Source organism: Podarcis gaigeae, assembly GCF_964106915.1.
Source record: "Podarcis gaigeae genome assembly, chromosome: 16".
NCBI classification, from domain to species: domain Eukaryota; kingdom Metazoa; phylum Chordata; class Lepidosauria; order Squamata; family Lacertidae; genus Podarcis; species Podarcis gaigeae.
This window is the reverse complement of record NC_139693.1, coordinates 6458737-6478108: the sequence shown is the minus strand read 5'-3', so window position 1 is coordinate 6478108 and position 19372 is coordinate 6458737. Positions and strand designations below refer to the sequence as shown.

Here is a 19372-nt window from a genome sequence, read left to right as displayed (position 1 = left end):
CTCAGTAATTGAATAACTTTGAATGCAGAACCCCTTGGGTTCAATCTCCAGCATTTCCAGCTAGGGCTGGGAATGTCACCTGTCTGTAACCCTCAACAGCATTGCCAATCAGTAAATAAATTATTGAGCTTGATGGACCGATGGCAACTTCCTCTGCTCACCAACTGCACACATGCTTATAGACACAAATGATAGCAGGGACACTTTTGTAGACATCCCCCCTTGTTTATATATTACAGAGATTCTTCTGCCTGCTGTATTCATTCACTTTGCAGAAGTCCGCCTTGCCCAGGCTTCTGAAGCAAAAGATAGCTAACATAGTGATCAGAAGAGTTTTCGAAATAAAGAAAAAAAGCTTAAGAAGCATTTAATGCAACATGTAATCTCTCTACAAATCTAGTTGTGCTTATTTAATCACCGGGATGCTCAGTCAGCAGCATTTACTACGCTGAGGTTACAGGAGAGGAGGGAAGATGTATCAGTGCATAGTAATCACATTTTGCCAAAAAGGATAACGAACAACTCTTCCCTGGGGACAAAGTGGTCATGATGACTATGCTCTACCTCCACACTCAGAGGGAGTAACTTCTGAATACCAGTTGCTGAAAGCCACAGGAGCGAGTAGAGTGTTCTTGTGTCCAGGTCTGGCTTGAGGGCTTCTCAGAGGCATTTGGTGGACCACTGTGAGAACAGGATGCTAAACTCTCTGGGACATTGGCCTGATCCAGCAGGCTCTTCTTCTGTTCTTCTGTTAGGCTCCAAATATTTAAGGGACTCCCTCAGGTAGTTAAGATCAGCAGAGGGGGCCCTATGGATATTTCCACCACCCTCAGAAGTTTGAGTTGTAGCCTGGGAGAAGGCCTTCTCTGAGGCACCCCCTAAGTCCTCCCTCCCCACAAAGATGCATCTGACAACTTTGCTGTCCAGCTTTTGGTGAATGCTGAATATATACCACTTTGCCCTAGCATTTCACATCTGAAATGTTTGTTTTCAGAACCCACTTTATGCCTGTGTGACTACAATTTGTTTGAACAGTGGTAGAGTGTCAGGTTAAATGGTTATAACACACCCTGGGACTAGGTCAGGGTTTCCCAAACTTGGGTCGCCAGCTGTTTTTGGACTACAACTCCCTTCATCCCTAGTTAGCCAGACCAGTTGTCAGGGATGATGGGAGCTGTAGTCCAAAAACAGCTGGCGACCTACGTTTGGGAATCCTTGGACTAGATGATCCACAGGGTCCCTTCCAATTCTATTACTCTATGCTCTGGTTTTTTTTATTAAGAAAATAAATGAATGTTTAATTATTTTTAAATGCCCCCCTTATGTTTATAGCTGTTCTTATTTTATCTGCAAGCTGCCTTAAGTCCCCGACAGGAAAAAAGTTGAGGTAAAAAATAAATACATAATAAAACAAGTGAATTCTTTTTTCTTTAATGAATCCCAATGAACCAGGCCAGTCAAAGTTCCATCTTTTGCAGCCCTGTTCTCAGGCTGATCAACCGGATGCCCTGTTGTGAAGTCTGCAAGCAGAACAACTTCCATCTTCATAGTTCTAGCCTCATGAGAGAGGAAGAGAAACTTTTCTTTGCCATGTCATGCGTGATTTTTATAATATATGGGCCTTTTCTCTAAGCAAAACAGCCCAAATGCTGTCTAAAGTCTACCTAATTTAGAGCTTTCAGCCCTAGTTCAGGTGGTCCCTATGGTATGAGGTTTTGCTCGTTTATCTCAGTTGGCCTAGGTGGGGCTCTAAACAACATGGTTTACACAACACAGATCTAGTCCTCAATGAAAGGAAGATGTTGAAAAACACCCAGATCACCTGCCTCGTCTCTCAGGGTGAAGCCGATGGATGCACACGCCTTTTCCAGCTGCTATGCCTTTCGGCATGAATCAGCTGATGATTACAGCTTTATCTGAACAAAGCGATGCAAACATTAAAAGAAAGAACGAAGACAGGAGGACATGCCATGACCCAATTAAACCCATTTCCATTTTGGCACACTCGTCTCCACCCTTCCGCCAATAATTGGGTTTTGGGACATATCTGTTCACAAAAGTCCTACAATACAAAACAAGTCAGGCTGAAAGAGGTTGACCCATCACCATCCTGTTGGCATTAAGGCCTTGTTTATTTGTAAGCCTTTTCACCTGATCCAGCAGAGCTTTTTAAATTTCTAAAGTCCAGCACAGTTTCAGAATTTCCTACTTATCAACAACAGAAGAAAGGTACCAGTAGTAACAACTTTATTGCCCAGGCAGATGCAATCTGCGGCCTTGAAATCAGTGCAATGACTGACACGGGACACAGGTATTGGGTGAAATCAGGCCAGTGTTGGCAAGTTAAATTAATGGAATATGCTGAAATGGCAAAACTGACAATGAAACTAAGAGGAAGAGACGACAATGAATTTAAGGAAGATTGGAAGATGTTTATTGCATCGATACAGAAGCATTGCACACAGGTTAATACATTGAGTTTTAAGATTATTTGTAATTTTGTTATGAATGGATAATAGCTCATTTAAATAGGTTCAAAATTTAATAATGGGCATGCCATATGATGATAAATAATAGAACCAAGGAAGGGACTAGAGGGGAGTCAATTTGTTTTGTTTTGTTCTTGTATTGTTGTTTTTCTTTTTTGTTATTTTTGGAAAATTAATAAAAAGTTATCAAGAAGAAAAGAAAGAAATCAGGCCAATGGACTAGGGTGATTTCTTCATTCCCCTCTGCCCCTGCTGGTGGAGCACCACTCCACTTTGTTGGGGAAGCAATGTACCCTTAAGCAGGACCCAAGCACAACAAGTCTTTCTGGGTGACTGAGGTGAGAGATTCCAGGCAGACAGATATCCCAACCCAAGCTCAGGGTGTGGCATTGGTGGACTTTGGTCTTTGAAATTTCAGCAGCGCCCTCTAAGATGCAAAAACTCTGTGTCTCCCCTGCCTTGCATCTTCTGTTGTTGCAGTGCCCATCTTGGCTTGGCACTCAGTGCTCCTGAGAATCAGCCCTCTAGTCACAACCTGTTTTCTCCCATAAAGTTTGCCTGCCCCATTCCTAATGGTTCTTCCTCTTGTTTATGCTGAAAATGTGATGTTTAGCTGCTTTTTTTAAAGCTGCTAACAGCGTTTTATAGATTGTATTTTTAGGCTGAGATCTTTGGATGAAGAGTGGTATATGCATTTAATCAAGAAATAAATAAATCCCAATGGGAACCAAGGGAGGACTTGATAAACGTAGGTTTCTTCGCACCTTTAAGATTTATTGATTGTGAAAACCAAAAGAGGAAGGAGACAGGGAAACGCATAACAGGGTGAGGCTGCCCAGAAGAGAAATGTTTCAGAAGTGTGTTGGTTTGTTGGTAAAGCACCTGTTTTGCATGGAGATAGTCCCAGGTTGAAATCCTGGCATCTCCAAAAAGATTCCCTTTCTGAAACCCTGGAGAGCTATAGCCAGCCAACATGGGGCAATACTGAGCTGAATGGACCAAAGGTTTGGGCTTGATTAATAAGAACATAAGAAGAGTACAGTGGTACCTTGGGTTACAGATGCTTCAGGTTACAGACTCTTTTAACCCAGAAATGGTACCTCGGGTTAAGAATTTTGCTTCAGGATGAGAACAGTGCTGGGAAACTGTGTACGTGCAGCTACTCACACAGAAGCAATTAAGGTTTGGCAGACAGCCAGAAGGCAATCTGAAGAAGTAAGTTTGCCTGGTGGTAGCAAAGGTTGACGGATTGTAACCATCCTCTGCTACCACCAGGTAGACTTACTCCTTCAGATTGCCTTCTGGCTGTCTGCCAGAAATTGCGTGGTGGCAACGGGAGGCCCCATTAGCTAAAGTGGTGCTTCAGGTTAAGAACAGTTTTAGGTTAAGAACGGACCTCCGGAATGAATTAAGTACTTAACCCAAGGTACCACTGTATGCTGGATCAGGCCAATGGCCCATCAAGTCTGGAATCCTGTGCTCACAGTGCCTAAGCTGATGCCTACAGCAAACTCACAAGCAGGACACAAGGACAACAGCTCTCATGTTTAAAAAACACTTTTGTTTTAAAACCAGAAGCCTTTTTTTTATTGGGTACAATCGATAGGGAGATACCGAGACAAGAGAAAAAATTGTTCTTATACGCAACAACTGCGGCAAGACTTTTGTTAGCCCAAAGATGAAAACAACAGGAGTTACCAACAAAAGAAGAGTGGCAGATGAAAATGATGGACTTTGCAGACCTGGAGAAACTGGCGGGAAGAATCTGGAAACCAGCGTGACCAAGCATTCCAAAAGGACTGGAACAAATTTATATTATATTTGAAAGACAACTGTAAGCAATTAACAGCATTTGCAGGGTTATCTGAAGATTTGTAAGATGAAACTGCTGCCTGTTCAGGTTGAGTAATATAATATTTTAAGTAACAATATAACTAGGAAACAAAGCAAAATGGAACGATGCAAATTTTAATTTTGTAAACCATCAGATGGGAGGGAGGGAGGTCATTAGGCTCAGTTGAGCCAAAGAGATAAAATAAGAGGATATGATGTTACGTAATGTGATTATATGTGAAACTAATAATAATAATAATAATAATAATAATAATAATAATGACAACAGCTCTCTTCCCTGATGTGGTTTCCAGCAACTGGTATAATGCAGCTTCTTGTTTTCCTTTGGGGACGGGCTATAGCTCAGTGGTAGAGCATCTGTTTAATATGCAGAAGGTCCCAGGTTCAATCCTTGTCATCTTCAGGTGTTGTTGTTGTTTAGTCGTGTCCGACTCTTCGTGACCCCCTGGACTAGAGCACACCAGGCACTCCTGTCTTCCACTGCCTCCCACAGTTTGATCAAACTCATGCTGGTAGCTTCGAGAACACTATCCAACCATCTGGTCCTCTGTCGCCCCCTTCTGCTTGTGCCCTCCATCTTTCCCAGCATCAGGGTCTTTTCCAGGGAGTCTTCTCTTCTCATGAGGTGGCCAAAGTATTGGAGTCTCAGCTTCAGGATCTGTCCTTCCAGTGAGCACTCAGGGATCACTCAGGGCTCATCTCCAGGAAGGTCTAAGAAAAGACTTGCTGTCTGAAACCCTAGAGAGCTACTGCTGCTCAATGTATGCACTGCTGGCCTAGGATGGACTCGTGGCCTCACTCAGTATAAAAGTTTCCTATGATACTGAACTGGGTTGGGGGATGAGGGTAGTCTCTGTAGAGGACAGAATATGTGTATAGATATAGATATAATAATAATTAAATCAAAACATTAGTTTTATTGTTTTGTAACAGCACGTTCTACTGTTGTAACCCTCCCTAGGGCCTAATGGGGAAGGGGTGGATAAGAAACCCCATTCATTAAGTAATTAATTAGAACTATTGCTCACTTCCTGCTTCAGGCAACGAGGGTAGTAGTGACTCACATATGGAAACATCTTGAAGGAACCATAGTAGAAGCTTGACACACTTAGGTTTCTTTTCCTCTTGATACGAGAGAGATAAATTGGAGCAAAAGTTTTGCTTGCTTAGAGGCCAAATAAAACAAGGCACATTCCGTTCAGTGTTATTTGGTTTACATAGGGACGGGAAGAGTTTTGGAAAGGGCCAGTACGATAGGCACCCTTGTGAAATGGATGGTAGAGCCAGTTCTTTATTCCAGAAATTGTGTCAGAAAAGAAGGAACATATGCATACCAGCATAGTGTGCCAGGAAAAAAAAAGGGACATCCTGGGGGTTTTATGCGCATGATAGCAGTGGCCATTTGGGATGCCTTGCTATTGCTGCCCCATAAACCTGTAAGGAGCCTTAACAACTCTTCCCCAGAAAAAGGACTTGGGGGGGGGGGCATACCGCACAAGATCTCACACTGAAAAAGTGCTTTTTCGGGGTGGGATCACAATGCAGGTCATGTGAACTGACTCAGGAGCTCGTCCCAGCAGACGTGTGTCCCATCTGTTTATCTAAAAAAGTTGGACAGTATGCACATGCCATATGCAGCAAATACCCTGTGAATAGACAGGGTCTATTCCTGCATTGTAGGTTGTACCACACCCTCCAACATTTATCTGATGAAAATAGGGATGTCCTATTCAATTATTTGTATTTGTAATTTTACCTCACTCGTCTGACTGGGTTGCCCCAGCCACAGTGCAGTTTCCAACATACCGTATTTTTTGCTCTATAAGACTCACTTTTTCCCTCCTAAAAAGTAAGGGGAAATGTGTGTGCGTCTTATGGAGCGAATGCAGGCTGCGCAGCTACCCCAGAAGGCAGAACAGCAAGAGGGATCACTGCTTTTCACATCGCTGCAGGGATCCTTCTTGCTGTTCTGGCTAATGAGATTCAGAATAATTTTTTTCTTGTTTTCCTCCTCCAAAAACTAGGTGCATCTTGTGGTCTGGTGCATCTCATAGAGCGAAAAATAAGGTATATAAAAAAATTAATAAAACATTAAACAACTTCCCTATATAGGGCTGCCTTCAGATGTCTTCTAAAGGTTGTCTTCTAAAGGTTGCACAACTCCATACCCTACAACATTTCTCTGATTCTGTGTCAGTCCCTCAGTTGTGGCAATCCCTCCCCACAGCGGTGCAGCTGGCTTCTTCACTATCTGGCTTTCTGCAAAATGTTGAAGACACACCTCTTCCACCGGCCCTTTGAGACCTGAGATATGAATTTTCGGGAGCCACCCTATTCCCGTGATTGCAATCTGTTTTAACTGTCTATACTTCTGAATTGTAAGTTCTTGTAAGTTCTTGTAAGCTGCTCTGGCACCTGCTGGTGAAGGGCAAGAAATAAATGCAATGATTACAGTAATAACGATAATAAGAGTAGAAGCACGTTGTGTGTGTGTGTTTGTTTTAAAGAAAAGCTGGGCAAAGACATCTGTTTCTGAAAGTTGAAGTCAGCAATACAGTTTTGAGGTGCAAGGAGAATCATAAAATCATAGAATTGTAGAGTTGGAAGGGACCACGAGGATCATCTAGTCCAACCCCCCTGAAATGCAGAAATATTTTACCCAATGTGGAGCTCGCCTAGTTAGCATCACCTAGGGTACAAAATAGCCTGGTGCTGGCACAGTCAGGACCTCAAGTAGCTTGCAAGAGTGGACCAAGCTTAAACTGTTCAGTATACCAGTCCATATCAAATATGTCCATTTCGCCAGTTAGCATCATTTTTCTAAGCACCTAAGATTGGGCCCTCCAAAACCTTCTGGTCCACAATTCATGTAAGAGTCTTCTATCTAGTATAAAAGTAAAGGTAAAGAGACCCCTGATTAGGTCCGGTCGTGGACGACTCTGGGGTTGCGGCGCTCATCTCGCTTTATTGGCCGAGCGAGCCAGTGTATAGCTTCCAGGTTTTGTGGCCAGCATGACTAAGCCACTTCTGTTGAACCAGAGCAGCGCACGGTAATGCCGTTTACCTTCCCACCGGAGCGGTACCTATTTATCTACTTGCACTTTGATGTGCTTTTGAACTGCTAGGTTGGCAGGAGCTGGGACCGAACAACGGGAGCTCACCCCGTCACAGGGATTCAAACCACCGACCTTCTGATCAGCAAGCCCTAGGCTCTGTGGTTTAGATGACAGCGCCACCCACGTGCACTAACCTAGGCCCTTGTTAAGTAGAAGGGAGTGAATTTCCAACAATATTTGCAGAAAAAGGGGAAACTGCCTTATAGCAAGTGAGACCTTTGGTCCATCTAGGGCAGTATTGGCCATACTGAGTTGCAGAGGCTCTCAGGGTTTCTGGGGTCTCTTCCAACCCTACCTGGTGATTGAACCTGGGACCTTCTGAGTGCAAAGCAGGTGTTCTTCCACTGAGCTACATCCCCATACCCTCTGGAGCAGAAGTTTTAGACGTTCATAGGGGTTTAGTTGAAAAGTAGAGTCGATAAGGTCATCCCCAAAACTCTTCTGCTAGTGAATGAAACTGCTGGATCCAGAGTCCTTGCATGAATGAATATAATTTAAGAATGTTGGATAAGGCCAATGCCCTTCTAGTCGACCATGCTGTTATCACAGTGGTTGCAGTGGCGGAGGAAGGGGTGGAGGAGCGGCTCATCCCAGGGGGGGGGGGGTGATGAGAAGGCACTCTGAGGGGGCTCGCCCCACCGCCCTGGGTGCAGTGGCGCGAGCCACCACCACCGCAAGCCGCAGTCACATGTAGAGGATCCTTTGCTCGTGGCTGCAGTGACGGCAGAGGGATTCCGCCACCATCATTACGGCGCTTGAGTGGCTCCATCAGCAAACTGCCGCATGGCATATGTGCACCGCTGCTATGTGCTGTGCATGCGTGCTGCTGCCACATACGGCACACATGCATGCGCAGCACGTAGCACCACCACACATGCAACGTACATGCGGCGCATCCACATGCCCCGCTGGGCAGTTTTTCCCACCCCCGACACCCTGGACCGGGTGCTGGTTAGCCTTCCTTTGCCCTTGAGTGGTCAACCAGATATCCCAATGTGAAACCCTCCAGCAGGACCCAAGCGAAAGGGCAATCTCACCTCCTGTTCCTTCCAGCAACTGATCCAGCCTCTGACTATGGAGGCAGAGCAAAGTCATCATGGCTATGATGAGAGGGGGGGGGGGAAATATGTTGGAGAAAAAAGCTAACAGGAACATTGATGACAAAGTTCTCATCAGGAATTGCAACAATCTCACCTTCACAAATAAAGAACCATATAATTAAAAGCCACTACTCCCTTAAAAGTGGAGTAAACATTTTATTAAATCTTGTTTGGGTGGCAATTAATTGCATTGTGTGTGTGTAGTGGGGGGTGGCTCATATCCTTGATGCTGCCCCCAAAACAGTATAAAAATGCAGGTGACTCAAAACACTCCAGAATCTTCATCTGATTCCATTGCGGCTTCTACTTGCTAGATATCAAGGTAAGAGAGTAAGCAGACCAGCTTCTGAAATGCTCCTTGGTGGCTGCTTTTATTTTTACTTGGTTTAGGTCTGGATTCAGAATTAGAGTTGTGCAGCCCATTGATGCTAGAGAATAGCATAACGAAAGGGTAGTAGATGTGTGTGTGTGTATGTATGTATGTATGTATGCTCATGTTATTTTGTCAGTTACGTATCTATAGGTATCTTGATTTTCTTGATTCAAATACGTTTTTGGAAGCTCAGGTCTCTAACATCTCAAGATCTAGCACTGTAGCTAAGTTTTTTTACTTTACCTTGTTTCCTTATCTGATTTCTCCCATTACATATATTTATTCTACTACATCTGCATGGTAGACAGCATAGTGCTTTCCAAATGATGTTGAACTCCCACCACCATCAAGTATCTAAACCCAAGAACTGGAAGATAGGAGCAAATGAGCTACATTACACCAAATCATACCATTGGTCCGTCAGATTAGGCATTGTCTACACCTGGGATGGTGAGCCTGTTCCCTTCCAGATGTTGTTGAGGTACAACTCCACTCATCCTTGGCCCAAGGCCCTTCTGGCTGAGGCTGATAGGAGTTGGAGTCCAACAACACCTGGAGGACTTCATATGGGCTACAGCAGTGGTTCTCAACCTGTGGGTACCCAGATGTTGTTGGACTACAACTCCCATCATTCCTAGCCAGCATGACCAGTGGTCAGGGATGATGGGAGTTGTAGTCCAGCAACATCTGGGGATCCACAGGTTGAGAACCACTGGGCTACAGGCTTGCTCTGCTCTCCAGTTCTCTTCTACAGAATTCTCGTTTAACCAGGAAAGTGCTGGGAATCAATCCCACAAATCGAGCATGAACAGGCCCAGAATGATGGGATAGATTGGGCTGTGGCCCCTTCTAAGACTGGCCAGGTGGTGATGGCCACCAACTTGGATGACTTTAAAAGAAGTGTAGACAAGGTTAAGGAGGATAAGCTACTTCAATTGCTGGTAGCTATATGCCTCTGAATACCAGTTGCTGGGAATCACAAGCAGGGAGAGTGCTGCTGAGTTTGCCCCCCTTGCAGGCTTCCCATAGACATCTGGTTGGCTACTGTCATGAGCCACATGGAGATATATTGACCAGACTAGTCTGACGGGAAGATGAAAATGGGGAATTGTTGACACTGGACTCTGGTGAGGGGCCCTGTAGGCTTGAGGGAATTGATTCAGACCCCAGGAAGGTGACAAGTAGGCTGTAAGGACCTTGGTGCCATCAGACACCTCAGATGCTGCACCACCTTTTCCTGACGCAGCACCAGAACTATTTCCCATGCCTTCTCCCACTGAGGAGGTTCCTGCAGATAGATTACACAGTGAGATGGCCGAGTCAGTTCCACCTCCATCACCGAGGATATGGAGATGACTGTGCCCAGTTGCATGGCTTTGGATACCACCCACACAACTGACTGTGCCCACCTCACTTCGAAAGAAGAGCCATGGGGTGTGTTACATGTTGGGACAACCGCAGCCCCTGTTGTACCTGTTGAGTGCCGACCAATGTGCCTTTTAACCTGACTTTAACCTGAAGGCCTTTGTCTAAAACAGAGCTGAGATTTTAAGTACTGTATCCACCAGTGAGAACAAGGACAGCCACTGTAAAAATGGGATGCTGGACTAGATGGGCCATTGATCTGATCCAGGTGCAGGACTTTTCTTACGTGCTTACGAGTAACAGTGAGGTTGGGCTCTTGCCCTCAAGCCCTGCCTGTGGGTTTCCTGGAGGAATCTGGTTGGCCGCTGTGAGGATGGCAGACCAGATGGGCCATCTTCTTATATTCTTGATGTGGCATGAAAGCAGAGCTTTGTTGTGGGCAAAGGAGCTAAGGTAAAAACTAGCATGTAGAAGGAGAGAGAGGGAGTCAGAGGTGAGGCTGAGAGTGATGCAGTCAAACCCTGGAGTTCTTCTGGTAATATCCATGAACTCATTTTTTTCCCCTATAGTTGGGATCTCTTTTGCATTTTTAAACTAATATCAGATTGCTTTGAACCTTTTCTCTGCACATTCACTGCTTAAAAACACTTATGGGATCCCCGTGGGGGAATGCTGATTTTGACACAACCTTTCATTCCTTCAGTTCATTTCGCCTTCCTTTTTTATGACCTGATGCACATTGATAAAACACTACGAAAAGCAATTACTGTGAGCAGATTGTCTTATGAGTCTTCTTGTGTAGAGTTTAATCATGCACACATCCGTTCCTGCAGATCAGGAAACCCCTGGACAAAACATTAATCAGATTCATTCCTTTGTAGTGAATTATCAAAGCCTGCATGAGTATTGCTTATGTAGGGCAAAGATGGCACACAGGTATTGAAAGCTCTAAGGAGAGGGCCTTTTCAGGGGTGGCAGTCCAGCTCTGGAATGTTTTTCCAAATTCTCACACCTGGGGGTCAAATGTGGCCCCCCATGTCTCTCTATCTGGTCCTTGGGTCGTTTTCCAGGCCACATCCTTCACTGGTCCTGCCATGCACCCTGAGTGTTTTTGTCTAGCTCGAACGTGACCTTGAATTCTGATAATGTATCTAATTTGCCTGGTTAGAAAATAAAGAGGGATATTTGAGTCAAATTACATTTCTTGCTTTGCCAATTTTTGCTTCTGGCCCAACACAACACTGGTTCATGGCCTATGCTAGATTGTCTAGAAAAAAATGTGGCATTCAGCCTGAATGTTTTCTAGCCCCTGTCTTAAACCTTTAAAACCTTTAAAATATGTTTAAATCTGTTACTATATGGCTTTGTGGTAGTAAGCTTTTGTAAGTATCACCCAATGGCCATTGGAACCTCTCAGATAATGTATTTTTTTTAGGAATGCAAACGGGGAAAAAAAATAAATTCCAATATATGTAAATAAACATTTCTGCAAATTTTAGCCAGAGATCAATGAATTGGCTCCTGGGTAAGGTAAATTTGACCCTTTTTGAAATCATTGGGGCTCCATCACCAAGTTGAAAATAGTTTTAAGGTTAGAGGTTGTATTTCAATATTTTGTGAATATTCACAGAGTCACCCAGAGATTTTTTTTTTAGTGGGCACACACATGGAAAATAAATGGAATGGAAGGCAACAGGAAATTGAACGTCATGTGAAGAATTCTGGAAATGTATTTCTATATTTAAACTGATTACTCCTCCTGCGTTGGTTCCACAATGGAAAGAAGACCAGATAATTTCAAAATCTAAGAAGAAAATAGCTGAGAATAATTACAGAAGATTTCTAACCATGTTTTCCTTACTTGCTTTCTTCCTTCGCCTTCTCCTTAGCTGTGATTCATACAATGCAGGGAGTTGGTCTACATGACCCTTTTGGGTTCTTCCAACTCTATGGTTCTAATATTCCTGTATGCATCTAGCTCCTCTTCTCGCCATACCCTGGAGTCTCTACATCAATATTTCCGATGCCCTTCATCTGAAGGCCCCCCTGATCTTAGCTACCCTGCAGAATTGTCTCCAAAACTAGCTAACCTACAGAATCACCACCAAATGGGGCCTGAATTCAACTTCTGTAGGACACTTAGAGATCATGGGGATTGCAACAGCATGACTAAAACATTTTGATAAGACTTGTACATTCTCAAGGAGGTACAGTGGTACCTTGAGTTACAAATGCCTCGGGTTGCAAACGCTTCATGTTACAAACTCCACTAACCTGGAAGAGTTACCTCAAGTTGAGAACATTTGCCCTAGGATGATAACATAAATTGTGTGCCGGCAGTGCAGCAGCAAGAGGCCCCATTAGCGAAAGCACGCCTCTCGTTAAGAACAGTTTCAGGTTAAGAATGGACCTCCGGAACAAATTAATAACTAGAGGTGCCACTGTACCTCATAGCTATATAGGTCACCTGCCTCCTTGTGTTGCTTCCCAAATGGTTTTTCCTCCCTCTACAAACTCTGTTTTGCACCTCCCTCTGCAATGCTGCTTTGTCTCATTCTACTACTAACACCCACCCATTCTGGAAGTTAGAATGCTGGTAGACATTCTATAACTTCACAGCAACTTTGTCAGTGATGGGAGCATCTCAGCATGAAGACAAGCATGCCCCATATATTTTACTTTAACCACAGATTTAGAGGGAAGACACTTATATCTAGATGGAAGGATAGATAAGTCTAGGCATTGCCTTGACTAAGAAGGATTAACAACAATTTCAAAATTAGACAATGTTTATTTCTGAAACATTTTATTTTCAATGCTTTATATGGTCTTGAAGCAATCCCACGAGGCAGATGAAGTTTAGAGAGTGTGATTAGCCAATACCCACTATTGTAGTTTGGGCAGAAAGTGGATCTGAACTAAAGTTGCCTTGCTGGATAGTGGCTCACCATTGACTGGAAAAACAACAACAACAAAGTGAAGAAATCAGAGAAAGTGTATTAGCATTATGTTCAATGGTCATCAGCTTTCTAACTTTTGAAATCTTACCAGGCATTGTCTGTGTAGCTTGATAGCCGACTACGCGGGATGCGGGTGGCGCTGTGGGTTAAACCACAGAGCCTAGGACTTGGCAATCAGAAGGTCAGTGGTTCGAATCCCCGCAATTGGGTGAGCTCCCATTGCTCAGTCCCAGCTCCTGCCCACCTAGCAGTTCGAAAGCACGTCAAAGTGCAAGTAGATAAATAGGTACCTCTTCGGCAGGAAGGTAAACGGCATTTCCGTGCGCTGCTCTTGTTCACCAGAAGCGGCTTAGTCATCCTGGCCACATGATCCGGAAGCTGTACGCTGGCTCCCTCGGCCAATAAAGTGAGATGAGTGCCACAACCTCAGAATTGGCCACGACTGGACCTAATGGTCAGGGGTCCCTTTACCTTTACCTTTACTCAGCAGCCTTCAGTGTTAGAAACTTTAGTTTTCAAATTTGATATTCCCAAAGGTAGCCCAAATGCTGTCCCCCAAATACTAAATTTTAGATGCTTTAATGAGTGCAAAAAAGGTCCCCCATATTTTGATCATCCACGTTTACTCTTTTGCCTGGTGTCTTGTTCCAGCGTCACCTTCATCAGGAAACAATATGTCCGGAAGACACTCATGCCATGCGTCCTGTCCTGCATCCACGGTCAGAGTACAGCCACCACCCTTTGTACTGACCATCCCGGGACCTGCTCTTTATTGCCCAAACCAGCCTTTGCGCATTCAACATCACAACCCTTGTGCTCGTGGTGGTGGGAGATATTCTGCCTTTTTCTATGAAGCTCCCTTCGAACTGGAAGCAGAGGATGAACCGACTTCTGGATATGGTTCAAGCATAGCAATGCTGTACCGCTCCAGGATGGGGCTGCCTTATTCCTGGCTCTAAGTGAGGAACAGAGGAACCCAAGGAAACAAAGGAAAAAAGAAAAATGGATGAGCTATTTTGCATGGACTTCTGGAAGCCCCCTGCAACCTCAAGTTATGTCATCTAGAACTGTTGAGGGCTAAAACTTCTGAAGTTCAGCTTTAAACATAACAGATCTTCATGCTGTTTGTAATTTGAAGGTTCTTTTTTCTAATATGGCAGATCCATATTAATTATCCATATTAATATTTATGGGCACTAATTCTAAGTTGTTCTTTCATGTTCTTTTACATATATGCTTTCTTAAATAGAGGTATTTTACCCATACACGATAAGACTGCCCCTTCAAAAAGCACCCCTAAATTCTGAGAACCTAAGTAAACTACTGACCAGTTGTCAACCTCCCTTTTTCAGGCAAAATTCTTGACTAGATCCCGGTGCTCTTGGGGGGACTATATTTCTAGATAATAAAATCCTCACACAATCCTATTGGCAATTAAAAGATCCAGTCTACATTCTCATAAATTTACCCCCTAAATATATACTACAAAGAAACTTGAAAAGAGCAGTTGACCTCATGTTTTGGCATATCTCAATACTATTCGTGTTGACAATGTTTTAGAAGGGCATGGACCACTTTTAACACACACCTATTCTTAGAAAAGAGATTTTTGGTGATATCCTATCCATGGCTACTCAGAAGTAAGACCCATTGAGATTGGTGAAGCTAGTGTGTATATAGAATTTCAGACGAAAGCATGTGCTTTCTTCACTACGGTGAAAATGGATTTTATCCCTCGTTTTCATTCGTTGGCCACAAAAATCTGATGCAAAGCCTAATGTTTTGAATGAGGGGGAAAAATGAGATTACATTATTCATACTGTCTCTTATAGCTGATTTATGTCTGATTTGTTGTAAAGCTTTGTGGTTGAAAGTGTAATCTGATGTGTAATCATACCTGCCTGTTCTGTTCCCACTTCAGTTTCAAGGGTCTATGTTATCACTTGCTTACCACTTTACTGTATATTAAACCTTGCAATGCATCATAGAAGCTTTGTGTGTCAAACAGTGCTTCTTACTTAGCATAGCAAACTGCTTAATAATAATAATAATAATAATAATAAATTTTATTTATATCCCGCCCTCCCCAGCCGAAGCCGGGCTCAGGGCGGCTAACAACAATCAACAATCAAACAATCAGGCTCTAAAAAACACATTCTAAAAATATTTCATTATAAAAATCAATTAAAATCAAATTAATGGCAACTAATTAAGCAAGATTCTAAGCAGGTTGCCAGAGGAGGGAGTCAGGCTGCGCCCTGGCCAAAGGCCTGGTGGAACAACTCTGTCTTGCAGGCCCTGCGGAAGGATGTCAGGTCCCGCAGGGCCCTAGTCTCTTGTGACAGAGCGTTCCACCAGATTGGAGCCGCAGCCGAGAAGGCCCTGGCTCTAGTTGAGGCCAGCCTAACCTCTCTGAGGCCTGGGACCTTGAGGATGTTATTATTTGCAGACTGAGGTTGCAATCTTTAAGCGCACATAAAAAGGAGGAAGTCTCAATGAATGCCTAGGATCACAGAATCAGAAATCTGGGTCCCCTGGAAAGAGGTACTTATTATTAAAGCACTCTTGGCACCCTCCGCAAACAAACATCTTCCAGTATTCTTTGAGAGAAGCCAGGAATGTTACAAATATTCTGAATGTATAAAGGTAAAAAGGTAAAGGACCCCTGGATGGTTAGGTCCAGTCAAAGGTGACTATGGGATGCAGCGCTCATCTTGCTTTTCAGGCCGAGGGAGCTGGCGTTTGTCCACAGAAAGCTTTCTGGATCATGTGGCCAGCATGACTGAACTGCTTTTGGCACAATGGAACACTGTGACGGAAACCAGAGTGCACGGAAACGTCATTTGCCTTCCCGCTGCAGCAGTATCTATTTATCTACTTGCACTGGCGTGCTTTCGAACTGCAAGGCTGGTAGGAGCTGGGACAGAGCAACAGGAGCTCACCCCATTGTGGGGATTCAAACTGCCGGCCTTCTGATCGGCAAGCCCAAGAGGCTCAGTGGTTTAGACCACAGTGCCACCCTCATCCCATACTGAATGTATAGCACAGATGTGGCCATTATCAGATGTGTTGATCCCCATTTAAAACCACACATCTGCCTCTGTGGCTTCATGTTTCCCAATCAAAAGTGTCAATGAAAGCCATTCTGAATCACTGGTCCACAATCGGCTTACAGGCTGTATATTAAATGGCTATCAATTCAGAGGTTGGGACTGGGGTGCACATCGGTTGTTTGTTTGATACAATTATCTGTGAAGCCAGTTTCTATACATACACATGCACCCCTCTCGCATGTTCCATCCAAGAGGCATTATCTGAGTTCAAGGATATTCAGATCAGGCCAAAAAAATTCAAGGAAGGTGCAAAGCAGAGCTGCTGAGGGTTATGGTTTAGAAAGAGAGTCCCAAGGGCAAGACAGAGAGGTCTTTTGACCCCCAGGTCTACACTAATTCTCTACACTAATTCTACCTTTCACACTGCCTCTCCAGAGCTTCTGAAGTAGCTCCATGTTATAAATGATTTCTGCAATTCGTTGCAGCTGAAAGTTGGAAGATTCAGGTCAGATAAAAGTAATTCATGCAGTGCATAGTTCAGCTATGGACAGTGGCGTAGCGTGGGGGGTGCAGGGGGGGCCGGCCGCACCAGGCGCAACACCTGGGGATTAGGGTTAGGGGGTGCAAATCCACGGGTTAGGGGGCGGAAATCCACGGGTTAGGGGGCGCAAATCCACGGGTTTGGGGGTGCAAATTACTTGCCTTGCCCCGGGTGCTGACAACCCACGCTATGCCACTGGCTATGGAACTTGTTAACCCCAGGAGGCAGGGATGGCAGCCAATTTAGATTACTTTGGAAGAGGATTTGACAAAATCATGGAAGAGAAGGCTATCCCTGACTACTAATCCAAATGGCTAAGCTCTGCCTCTGCGGTCAAAGGCAGCAATGCTTCTGAATACCTGTTGCTGTAAACTGCATGTGGGTAGAGTTGATCTTGGGTGCAGGTCCTGCTTGTCGGTTTCCCACAGGCATCTGATTGCCACTGTGGGAAAAGGACGTTGGACTGGATGGACCATTAGCCTGATCCAGCAGCATCTTCTTATGCCTTATGCTGTTCTTCCTTCAGATGAAGAACCAGAATCTGCATGGAACGAAACACTGGGCTCAGGTGTTGCTTTGAACACCGTGGTTTCATCTTGACGTGTTGTCACCTTAGATAACTCTTGTGGTTGCCTATCTGGTCTAGGCAGCCAGGTGTATGAGCATGATGGTGCTCAGATAGGCGTTCCTTTGAAGTTGCCCAATGATTTTTCTTCCAGGCCTGGATTAACTTCAATGGGATTAATTTCGGGGAGAACCTGAGATCTTAATCTTGCCCAATTTTTGGTGGGGTGGAATTTAGATATGGTTAAGCATTATTCAGAGGTGAATCTATCCTGTTAGATTTATGAGCTGTCGTGATCTTAGATGAACCTGCACATCAGGATAAAAGTTCAGCAACGATTAATCACGTCAAATTATCCTTCTTACCAAGCAATTAGGAATTTGAGTGGGGGAAATAACTGGAGACATGGAAATTTGCCATCTGAAAATTGTCATTTGTCATCAGGGCAAGGAATTAGGATGGCCCTGGGACAATTCATGTTTGCATACCTATAAAAGGAGGCCATTTTCAATGCATGACTAATAATTTAATACTGAGTGCAGTGTTGTTGACCTATTGTTGTTGTTTTTAGCATTAACATTTATTAGCATTAGCATCTGTTAGACATAGGCCCAGGCTATCAGAAGGACCATAATCTCCCTTCCAAACCTGGCCGGGCTCTAAGATCTTTAGGAGTGGCCTTCCTCTCAATCCCTCACAGGTATGCTTGGTGGGGAAGTGGGACAGGGCCTTCTCTGTGGTGGCTGCTAGATTTTGAACCCCCTTCTGAGAAAGGCCAGACCTAACTATCCTTCTGCCTGTGAAGACTGTTGTATTGTAGGAGGCTTTGAAGAACTGGCTACTTTTAAGGAAAGGGCTTTTAAAAGCACTGTGCTCTTTTTAATGCCTCTTTTTAATATATTTGTCTTCACATCATTTTAATTCCATAGTTTCATTACATTTTAAGCATTATATTTTATATATTTTAACTATCTGTGTTTCTTCTAATTTTTGTGAGCTGTCTTGAGTCCCAGTTCTGGAGTGAAAGGTGAGCTATGAATAAATGAAATAATAATAATTAGTCACTTTACACAAACAAATTCTCAAAGCAACTTAACAAGATAAAATAAGAACAATTAAAAGCTAAGCTAAAGCTGTTTTAAGTGGTATCATTTATGGTGTGAATGTGGTCTCTCTCACATACCTACACATACACACTGTATTTTCCCATATCAGATATTTATTATTTATTTATTTATTTATTTATTTATTTATTTTTGTAGTTGTTGTTGTTGTTAGGCTTGCCACACAAGGAGTCTCACAACAAGTCACAAATATAAGACAGAACAAAATGGGGGGGGGGAGCAACAAGGAGAAAAATACTTGCAATAACTCATAAGATAGACTCAATGAACCTGCAGCGAAGTCGAATAGGGTTGAATCCAGCTAAGACTTACTCAGAGCAGGCCCGCTGGAATTCATTGATCTAAGTTAGTTGTGTTTCTGAATTTCAGTTGGTCTTCTCTGAGTAAGATAAAATTGGATGCAAGACATAATCATTAAACTGCAAAATAATCCATCAAATGCCTGGGAGAAGCGATGTGTTTTTACCTGGCACCAAAAGTGTGTTAATGATGGTGCTAGGTATGCCTAACTGGGGAGAATATTCAACAAGTAGGGAGCCACCACTGAAAAGTACCTTTCCGTTGTCATCACACTCCAAACCTCCCTCAGCTGGGCCACCTGGGATGGAGTCTCAGATGAATACTGAAGGGTCTGGGTAGGTTGATAGAAGTTAGATATGAATCACGTACAGGCAAAAGCTTTCCTCATATATTTGCCTTCCAACTTTGGAGAATGATAACTGCTTCATCTCTTTGCTCTCTAACTCACGAGGAGTGGGAGGGAGGAGTTAACATTTTTGTACCCACCCACCCCCTTCATGCATTGAGTGAGCTTAAATTTAGAATGTCAAAA

The 19372-nt window shown here is 43.7% G+C and overlaps 1 protein-coding gene across 2 annotated transcripts in view; it reads left to right on the top strand.

Moving 5' to 3' along the window:
• The first annotated feature begins 8743 nt into the window (after positions 1-8743).
• The window catches only part of LOC310833284 (uncharacterized protein), a 35624-nt gene continuing 24995 nt past the window's right edge, over positions 8744-19372 (top strand). Inside the window, exons 1-2 of one of the 2 annotated variants that reach the window (XR_014558617.1) lie at positions 8744-8881; positions 13909-15247. The gene's annotated coding sequence lies outside the window, so the exon portion shown is untranslated. Of the gene's footprint in view, positions 8882-13908; positions 15248-19372 lie in introns of those variants that run through there. The other variant, XM_083715896.1, reaches the window with a different exon arrangement.